Source organism: Balaenoptera ricei, chromosome 14, assembly GCF_028023285.1.
Source record: "Balaenoptera ricei isolate mBalRic1 chromosome 14, mBalRic1.hap2, whole genome shotgun sequence".
Taxonomy (NCBI): Eukaryota; Metazoa; Chordata; class Mammalia; order Artiodactyla; family Balaenopteridae; genus Balaenoptera; species Balaenoptera ricei.
In genome coordinates this window covers 28123686-28134037 of record NC_082652.1, presented here as the reverse complement: position 1 = coordinate 28134037, position 10352 = coordinate 28123686, and positions in this window count along the sequence as shown.

The window sequence follows — 10352 nt, the reverse complement described above, 5'->3', positions numbered from 1 at the left end:
CCTGTCCTTTGGGGCCCCGCATCCTCCCCTCCCCCAGGCGAGAGAAACCCAGGCCACAGTAGGAAATGGGGACAAGGGGCCATACAGGCCTTCTGAGGGTGAAGCAGGTGGACCTGGGGGGTGGTGGGGTACAGATCTTGGGGACTTTGTCTTGAGGGGCAGAGATGGGTTCTGATTTCCTGAATAGACCCATCTGGCCTCTGCGAACACAGTGGAGACTTGTGAGTGGGCACACAGGTCTGGCCAGGCCCAAGGAGGGTCCGGTGGGGGACCAGGAGGGCTGCGGCTGTGTTTGAGTTGGACCCAGCAGAAGGCAGAGGTGGGCAGGGCTCCCGGCGTCTGTGCTGAGCAGCCCATCCCCGAGGTGGGGGCCCCCAGAGGAGCGGCCCCCGTTGTCGAGGCCCAGGAGACATCTGGGTGGGGGTGTCGCGTGGGCTGTGCAGGCTGAGCTCAGGAGAGGGGCCCGGGCTGGAGGACAATTTGGGAGTTGTGAGTTTGGGTGATATTTACATCCCAGGAAGCGATGACATCACCAGCTGGCACTGGGCCCGGGGCGGCAGGCTCAGCTCCTGCCTGCCCCACCCGACCCTGACCCCTACCGTTCACCAGGCATGCTGGTCCCCTGGGGTCAGGCCCACTGGACCCAGACAGGAGGTGATCGATGTCCAGCCTCAGACTCCCAGACCCTTGGACCTGGCTGGGCAGGAAGCTAATTCAGACCACGAGAAGCGCATTGGGAGTGTCCACCTCCCCAGGTCAGCTGCTGGTTTACCAGGATGCTCCTGGCCCTCATGCAAGGGTGCCAGGCCAGCCACAGGGCAGCCTGTGCACAGGGTCCTTCCCAGCTCACAGACCCATCCCGTGTCACAAGCCCGGCCAGGCTGGTGCTACCGAGAGCAGTCAGTGGAGGGTGGCACCTGGGGCCTGGGCTTGCAGGGGTGGATGGGAGGTGAGCAGGGTGCTGGGCTCAGGCTGGGTTCCTTCCAGGGGCCACTTCTCTGCTAGCCCTGACCCTGGGGCCCTGGGAGGGCAGTGGGGCATGACTGTATGCCCACTGGGGGCCAAGGGGCCCCTGGGGCCATACTGTCCTGCCATCTACCTGCAGGGTTGGCCCAGGTCCTCAGACAGGAGCACCTGCCCCTGTCTATCTGGTGCCCAGGGCTTTGCACAGTAATTGGTAGAATTATATTTTAATCCTTAAATTAGTGCTGAAATAATAGAAGCAGTAGAATATTCAGCAGCTGATTGTAGACCGATGTCCAGTGAGACTGAGAACGTGTTGGGAGTGCGTCTATGGGAAGGAAGTATTTATTTGTTGGATGAGCTGGGGCCCAGGGGCTGCAGGGCAGAGGCCCTTCCTCACAGCCAGGGTGACCCAGCCCACCCTCACCCCCCACGACGACCTCCCAGGAAGAGGCTGCTGACGCCCCCTGCGTGCACACAAGGACACTGAGGCCCAGAGGTGTGAAATGACATGTTTGGAGCATTGGACCTGCCTGAGGCCGTGCTTGCTCAGAGCCGCCCACGGCCAGCGTGGCTCTGCCCAGAGCGCCATGTGGCTCCCTGCTGGGCCTCAGCGTCCTCACCCCATTGCTGGGCCGGCACAGGCCTGTCGTTAATCTCTCCTCCTTGTGCCAGTCAGCCTGGGGGTGTCCCTCTGCCCAGAGCATCACTTGACATGGCACATGGATGCACCCTGACCCCACTGGCATGATGTGTCGCACTGTGCCCGGCCCCTCTGGCAGCCTTGCCTTTGGTCCTGACTTGCCCCCATCTTTTCCCACCCTGTGCTGGGCTGAGGCTGCCCTAGAGCCCTGGACAGCTGGTCCGGCCAGTGCACGTAACAGCCCAGGGGCTTGGCCAGGCTCTGCACGTGAAGTTTGGGCGGCCCTGGGGGGACAGCAGCAATCTGGACGCAGCCCACCCCACGTGGCCAGGCTGGAATCCTGCAGGAATACAGGGGCCCTGCCCCATCCCCCCCCACTACTGCCCACCCCAGCTCCCAGCCACAAAGTGCCACAGGATCCTCCTCCCAGCACCCTCTATTTACTTCAACACTCAACTCCGACACAACCCCCTCCTCCAGGAAGCCCTCTGTGATCCCCCCAGGCTGATTCCCACCCAGCCAGGCAGTCATGGAATGGATCCACAGTGCCCAGACCTACACGGCCAAGGCTTGGGGAGGTCCAGGATTGGCTCCTGAGTCGGGGAAGATCCATCACACCTCACTGGCCCTCGGTTTTCCTTCCTGTCATGAGGAATGAGTAAACCCTCATGGCAGGAGTCCCCGTGGCTCATGGAGCCGCTGTGAGAAAGGCTCAGCTTGGGCCAGCACCAGAGGGACTCCCAAGCCACTGAGACGGCTGCAGGCCCCGGTGGAGAGGCGGATGGGACGTTCCTGCCACACCATCCTGAGGTCGTCCCTCCAGCCACCCCCCCAAACTACCCCCCACAGGCCTGTCTTCTTGACCCTCAGACCTCGGCACAGAGCACGCACTTGGATTCCCAGGCCGGGCGGCACGCTGTGGGGCCAGCGTGAGTGCACCTCGCCCCTGTGGGGCTGCTGGAGCTGGCGGCTGGGAGCACCCCATGAGTTTCCCTTCCTTCCTGCAGCCTATTGCACACCCCGGCCGGGAAACGGGAAGCAGACAGATTCACAGCCAGCAGCCACTGTGGGATGAAAGGTGGGGCCTTTCATCCTGGCATCTACCAACTCATTGTGTGTTTATTAGGCACCTACTGTGTGCTGGGGGCTGGTAGGGGTGCTGCTGGGCTTTGGGCTTCCACCCCCTGGGCCACTAGGGAGATGGGGCTGCCTGGGATGGAACGTGGGGAGGCTAGTTATGTGGTCTGGCGTGCTGAATCCACACAGATGGAGCCCCAGCCTCTGTCCCCTAGAAGAAGCCTGGGGGCGGCGGAGAGCCCCTTCCCTTCCTCTGTGGGGAGTGCTAATTAAACCCGCCGCCGACAAACACCGGGGAGCAGGAGGCCTCCGATCTGTCTTCACAAAGGGCTGTGCAGAGATTTATGGACAATAAAGGAACATCCATCTAGGGGAGGGCAGAAGAGCAGCAGCAGGGCAGGATGGGGGGAGGCAGCCCCCTCCCAACCAGCACAGCACAGGGGAGGATCACCGAGGAGGGAGAAAAATTAATGTGAACAATCAGGGAACGATGAAGGCCTTGCAGGGGAAACACCTTGACACACACATCGCATGAGGCCAGCCTGGGTGGGCCTGGGGACGAGAGCCAGCGACCCCAGGTCAGGGGCAGCCTGATGCCACACAATTATTTTTGAAAAATGATGGAACAGAGAAAGAGCAGAGGTGGGGGCATGGCGGGGTGCTGCAGGCTCCGGGATACCAGGGGCTTCTGGGATGCAGTTGCTGTGCTGCGAAGGGGAGGAGGGTCTCAGGGTCTCAGGAGCTCAAGGGGCTTGGCCTTGGGACCACTGGGGTTCCTGAGAACCAAGGGGGACTTCATGGCTGAGCCCTTCCTGGGGCCCCTTTGCCCCCCAGGAGCGGCTGCAGCCACACCTGCCCACCTCCAGGCTCTCAACCACCACCCATCCCTGATTCCCATCCTGCCCCTCCACCCCAGGACCCTTCTGCTCTCTCCCCTCTACTGGACCCGCCCGTCAGCATCTGACTCTCCCTGACTGCTGAGGGCCCCGCCCACACACCCGTCCACCTGTTCTGTCTGTCCCACTCTGTCCAGCCACACTTCTCTGCTCTTCCCTCAACAGGCCCTGGTGGGGTGGGGCGGGGGGGAACGAAGGCTCTCCTGTCCCTGGGTCAGTGTCACCCAGGACACACACCCTGCTCCAGCCCTGGACCTCTCCAGACCTGCAGAGGGACACACTGGCCCCGAGGCCCTGTCCCAGGCCAAGCCTGACTCAGAGTGACCACCCAGGCCAGGGCAGTGGCGCTGTCGCCCCCATGCCTGCCGTGCCCAGGGAAGCCTGTGCACCGCCCACCATGCCGACTGCTGGGTCTGGACTGTTCAGGGGCCCAGGCTGGGGACGTGCACCTTGTCTGTTGGGCACTGATGTGCCCAAGGGGTGAGATGGCCCCCAAACCCACTCCTTCCGTGCAGGTGAACTGAGCACAGCGACGTTTGCAGGTTTCCCACACATTAGGCATGTTCTGTGGAAACCAACCCTAATTTACACCACCACACAGAAGCACCCAGCGCTGTACTCCAGAAATAGGACATGTGCCGGGGCGAGAACTGCCATGCGGTGAAGTGAGGGGGCGCCTGGCATCCGCTGTCCCCATGGCGGCGTCTCAGGGAGCCTCTGTGTCCTTGCCGGCTGTTGTGGGCATCTAGGCAGCAAGCACGGTGTCTGGCACTCAGCATTCTCCACCGCGATGAGTCCTATGGATGCTCTAACACCTGGATCTGGGGCCACCTCCTCCTGGAAGCCGGCCCGGACTGCATCCACCCAGCCCTGGAGTCTGAGCCCTCACCCACCTCCTGACAGAGCCCTAACTTTGTTAGGTCTTGACTCAACCCCTCCAAACTTGGTCTGGGGTGACCCGGTCTCCTGCCTGTGACAAGCGAGCATCGGGCATGGGTTGACCCCCACTCCCCAGAAAGGCTTCCTTGGTCTGGAGAGGGAACGTGGGAACAACTGTGATGCCTGGAACAGCACCTGGTCCCTTCCTGGGACCACAAGGCAGTCTGAGGCAGAGTGGAGCACCGACAACGGACAGCACAGCTGAGGGGGCCTTGGCCTCCACCAGCCCTGAGCCGCCTGCCACCGTACCTGCCGTTTGCCTGGGCCAGGGAGGGTCTCTCTCCTGCAGCCCCTGGGCTGGGCCCCACCGTCACCGTCACTGGTAGGGTACAAGAGGGGACTGGGACTTACAGAGGAGGAAAGGCTGGGGAGGGCAGTGGGGGTCAATGCCGCTTGGACAGGAGAAAGCTCACGCCCAGGGACCTGGCACCCCCAGCCCCTCACCTTCCACCCACAACGCTGCCGAAAGCCAGGGGGGCCAAGGAGCAGCTGAGCCTTCAGTCAAGGAGATTCCGGCCCTGGAGAAACTAAAAATACACTCAGCCCGGTGGAGAGCCAGGCTGTGACGGTGGAACCCTCTTCTGCTGTGTCTCACCTCTCAGTCCCTGAGAGCCGTGGGGGCTCACCCCCTCCCACCCCACCCCCACCCCAGCTGAGCAGGTCTTGGCAGAAGGAATAGACTGTGCGGGAAAGCAAGAGGCTGACCGCCTACCCTGAGCTTGGGCAGCCTGGGCAGGGCCTGGGCTCACCTGTCAGGCTTACCTGTAGCCCGTGAGGGGTGGGGGCAGGGTCTCCCCAGGGAACCCAGTGAGGGGTGCTGGGCCGGGCAGGGCGAGGCTGGGGGCAGAGGGAGGTGACCCTGGGCGCCCGTGGATGAGTCTGGAGGGTTTGCTGCACCTGCCTCTGGGGTCCCCAGGCCGCCATGATGGGCGGCTGCCGTCATGTGATGCCAAGCCTTCCCTGTTCCCAGCTGGCCTCCAGCTCGGCTGGCTGCATATCAAGCTAGGGACTCAATAATGAAGGATTTGACTTGCAAAATCGGCAAAACAGTGCTAATAAGAGGACAGACTCACATAGGGGTGGGGGCAGGGACCTGAAATCCAGGCATCAGGGCAGAACACCCAGGTCTGGCCTGGGTGCTTGTGATGGTGGAGAAAGTGGGGCTCAGGGGACCCTGGGCCTGTCACCTCGGGCCCTGCCTGCTCAGGGCCAAGGACAGTGTATTGTGAGTAGGTAGGCAGCCCAAATTGTAGGGACAGTGCCCCACCTGCCAGTCCCAGAGCCTTAAGCAGGCCCAGCCCTTCCCTGTGCCCTTGTGGGAGGGGTCTGGGGTGAGGGGTCTTGCGTGACCCCTCCCACACTCCATCTTGGCTCTGGGGGCCTCACAACAGAGGGGCCTCCTGCCCCAGTCAGGAGCCCCACTGCTGTGGCTCTGAGTGTGGGTGGTCCTCAGTCCTGAAAATAGCAGCTCACCTCCCTCCTTCTGGGTCCCCCATAGGGAGTCAGAGCTGGCAGGGTGGGCCTGAGGGGACAGAGAGCTGACAACCTCAGCAGGGGCTGAGCTGGGCACACAGACGGGGTGACCCGAGGGTAGTGTGGAGGGCATCAGGGTTAGATGTCTCCACAGAACAGGCTGCAGCCATGAGGCTGGGGGCAGGGTGAGGACCCCTCCCTGGGCCCTGTGCAGGGCAGGGCAGGCCTTGCCTGAGTCAGGGACACAGGCCACAAGGAGCTGCTTCGTGGACCCCTCCAGCGTGTGAGGTCTGTGGGAGGTGCCAGTGGGAGGGGGATGGAGGGAGGAGGGGGTCAGCCGGGGACCCTGCCAAGGCCTCTACCTTCCCAGAGCGTTCACATCTCAACGCCAGCAACATGGCTCCATGTGCCCATGAGGGCACCGTCCAGGCTGGTCGCTGTGGCCCACTGTTCATTTATAAGGAAATTCCCCAATTACGGCTCTGTCACTGAGGCTGGCTGGCGAGCTGGCTGAGTGCATGTTGCCCAGAGGGGAGCTGAGCGGCCGCACCAGGAAGCAAGATGAGGAGGCACTTGGCACCCGGGAGAGCTTTGAGCCCATGAGCGCTTTCCCAGCAATGCTGAGTGGGTAGGAGGGGGTCCCTGGCCCCCAGTGCAGCTGCCCACAGGAGGTCCTGGTCCTCCTGTGTCCGCCCAGGGGCACCATGCCCACCCTCCACCTCCTCTCTGCACCTGGCTGGAGTCTGTGCACCCAGGTCCCACACCCAGAATGCATTCGGACACTGGCTTGAGGGTCTGGCGGGCGTGGTATCCAGTGGGATCCTGGGGAGAAAGGCTCCCTGTCCAGCACCCAGCATTGTCACCGCAGTGTGTGCTGTGCACCCGCTGGCACTGGTAGCTGGTGGCCGCGTGTGGCCGCCCCAGGCAGGCTGGGCCTGAGGGCTCTTGGCCGGACCTGCCCCGCCCCCACACTTCCCCTCTAATTGGGCCTTGTCAGGGCCCACGCGGGCACCGTGGTGCCCATTCTGTCAACGTCGGCACAATCTTTGCTCACCGAAGCTTGGCAGAGCCGAGAGGCCAGCGCAGCCACAATTGCTCCTGGTCCCTGGGAGCCACGGAGCAGGAGCAGGAGCAGGAGGGGCATGGATCCCAGGTGTGGTGAGGACAGCCTGGGGCCACAGACGTTGCCTGGACTTGCCCTGCTCAGGCCACTGCACCAAGCCAACGTGCACGGTTATGGTCTCTGAGCACCTGGCCTGAGCAGCAGGATGCAAGAGGCCCCAAGATCGACTGCCATCCCACCTCCTGGGGAAAGCACAGACAAAGGCTCCGAAAGGAGCACAGGGGGCAGCAAGGAGACTGGGCAGGGCCGACAGTCTGGCCTCCCGCTGCTGGGGGACCCTGGGGGCCATTTCACCAACCCAGGCCTTGTTTTCTCTTCTGCGAAATGGGGTGATAGGGAGACCTCCTCAGGGAATCACCAAAAGGCCCCGGGCCCGCCCTCCTCAGCCCAGCAGTGCACACTCTCCAAGGAACTCACCGCGTGCATGGGCTGTGCCCGGGAGGGGCCCGCCGAACGTGCACATGGACTCTCACGTGTGCACACGTGTGCACAGTGCACAGAGCACAGCGCCCACACGTCACCCAGCCCTCCAACTCTCCACCCTCTTCCGAGGATCGCGTATCCGCGTCTCCCCTCGTCCAGCCTAAGGCCTCCTCCCGTCGCCCCACAGCCCACAGCAGCTACTGACAGCAGACGTATCGTCAGCCCAGGGACCAACCCCTGAGCTGCCCAGGCCTGACCACGTGGCCCTGGGAACAGCCCTCGAGCCCACGCTGGGCGCTAATCAGCTCCAGACGCTCACTGGTGCTCAGCCCTGGGACACGGTGCTGGGCGGGAGGCCACCTCATAACCTGACCCCAAGCAGCTGCCCTCAGGCTTGGGTGGGTCTGCAGTGTCGCCCTCCTTCTCCCTGGCACCACCCACCCAGCTGTGGGGTACCTGCACCCAGGTAAGGGAGCGAGGGTGGCCTGGAGGGGCCAGGGCTTCTGCTCCTAGCTCACTTGCCCCTCATTGCCTTGTGGCGGGTTGTTCACAGTTCACTTGGCATTAACGTTACAAGCTGCTGCTGAACCTCAGGTAAATCCCTGCCCCAAAGGGCAGTCGCTTCAGTGAGCCGGGAGCGTGGTGGGAGGGGCTGGCCGGGTTTGGGGCGGGTGCCCAGACGCCAGTGTCCACACCCAGAGCCTCCTGAGAGCTTAGGGCCTCTCCGGAGATGAGCCCAGGAGCAGGTGCGGTGGGAGTGGCCTGGGGCCATTGCGCACAGGGCTCACCCGGAGAGCAGCCCAGGGCTCCAGGCAGCAGGAGACCCCACGTGTGCATGGCCCCGTGCTTTGCAGTCCCATGTTCCACAACTGTCACTTTCCAAATTCAGCAAGCATTTTTTGAGCACCTACCTTGTATGCACACAGTTGAGTGCGGTGCTGTGTGGCCCTCGTGGCAGGTACAGGCTGTGGAGCTAAACGAGCCTTGGCCATGGCCAGTGTGGACTCCGGGCCTTTGCATCCCCACTGCACTCCCTCTGGGCACAAGCTCCCTCCTCCTCTGGGCCAGTGTTCACAGCTCACTGTCTTGAAGGGCCTCCCCAACTCCCCAGCTGCACCCCACACCCTCCCCAAGGCAGTCCAAGCCACAGAGTGCTGTCCACGCCAGGACGCTTCCCAGAGGCCTTGGCTGAGGGGAAGTGGACCTGGGGGCTCTGAGATGCCTCAGGGTCATGGAAGTGGCCCGGAAGGACATTGCCTGGCCCCCTGTGGCATCCTCCACCCCTCCTGAGCCTCAGGCCCATTAGGGCCCTTCCTCACACGGGAAGCCTAGGGGAGGCTGGCTCTGGCAGAATAGCCACCCCAGGGAGCAGCTCAGACACACTGACTGTAAACAGCTGTTAGTCTCTTGGAGAACAAAATAAATTGTTTTAACAGCAGAGCCGTTATTCTTCTCTGTGCAGCTTGGGGCTGAGGGCCTTGGGAGTTCCATGCCCTGCTAGCTGGCCCTTGCCCTGGCCCCGCCCCTGACAGTGGGGCAGCCCAGCAAGCCTCGGGGCCTTGGGTCAGCCTGTCCAGCGAGTGATGGATCCTGCCCAGGCCTAGGCTGCGTCCCCGAGACCCTCACAGGGCCCGAGCCAGGCCTGGAGCCCTATTGTCTACCTGCCATGGGCACACGGTCCTGGCCTGCAGCTCCTCCTCTTCCCCTCCATCTACACCCCTACCCCACCACTGCTGTGCTGGGGGATCTGGGGACATGGGAGCTGGGGGGTCTGGGCATGCCCCACCTCGGGGACCACACCACACAGTCCCACGTCCCAGGCTCCTGCCGCAGGAGCTCCCCACAGCTCCCAGGAACACTGTGGGGTGGGGATGGGCTCTCAGAGCTCCCTCACCGAGCTGCGGGCTGTGGTTGCCCTTTGGTTTTGGAGAGGGTGAGCCAGGCCCAGCTACCAGGGACCAATTATCGCTGCAGCAGCTCCGATGCCTGCCCAAGGCTTCTGCTGTCCTCACTTCAGTCTTCACAGAAAGTTTTGTGTGTGTATCCGTGAACTTGCTATGTGAGTGGGCACACCTGTGAGGTCATGGAGTCAGCCCTCCTGGGCAGACACCCAGCTGTAGTCTCTGCCCAGAGTTTCCCCTTTCTCACCCCGCGTCCCCAAGCAGCACCCCAGCCTTCAAGTGCAGGGGGCACTTCTCCCAGAGGCCTGGTCGTAAGATGCTGGGCAGCTGATGACCCCTCTCTGGACAAGCTGCCACTGCACTGTCCCCCACATGAGGCCACATGTGTGCCGAGCTCAGAGATTGTGTCCTGGTCACCCCAGCTCTGGAAAGGGCTCTGGGGTGGTACCCTGGGGATGGGCAGAGTGTCCTATCCGGGAAGGGGTCTGGGCTGGACAGCTGCCTGCATTGCAGGGTGGGGCTCAGTGCCCATGTTGGGTGAGGCTTCCCCGAGTCATGGGCAGAAAGAGAAGCCTGAGTTCTGGGCAGCTCACCCCACCCGGCCCTACCCACAACAACAGAAAAACATCCCCGGGCCGGCCGTCAGCTCAGCGCCTGCTCACAGCACATTGCCTCCGCGAAGACAGGAAATCCATACTGGGCTGAGCAATGCTACCAGCGAGGTCAGACCTGTTGGTTGGGGCGGGGGAGGCGGAAGGGAGAGTGGGCCAGGCTGCCTACTCTCACCCGCTCATAGGCTGAAAGCGTCTGTGCCAGCGCCCGACGTGCCTTCTGTAGGCCAAGCTGGGCTGTCCTAGGGCCAGGACCCGCAAGGCTCCACCTGCCCTTGGGAGGCACCCGACATATGAACCCTG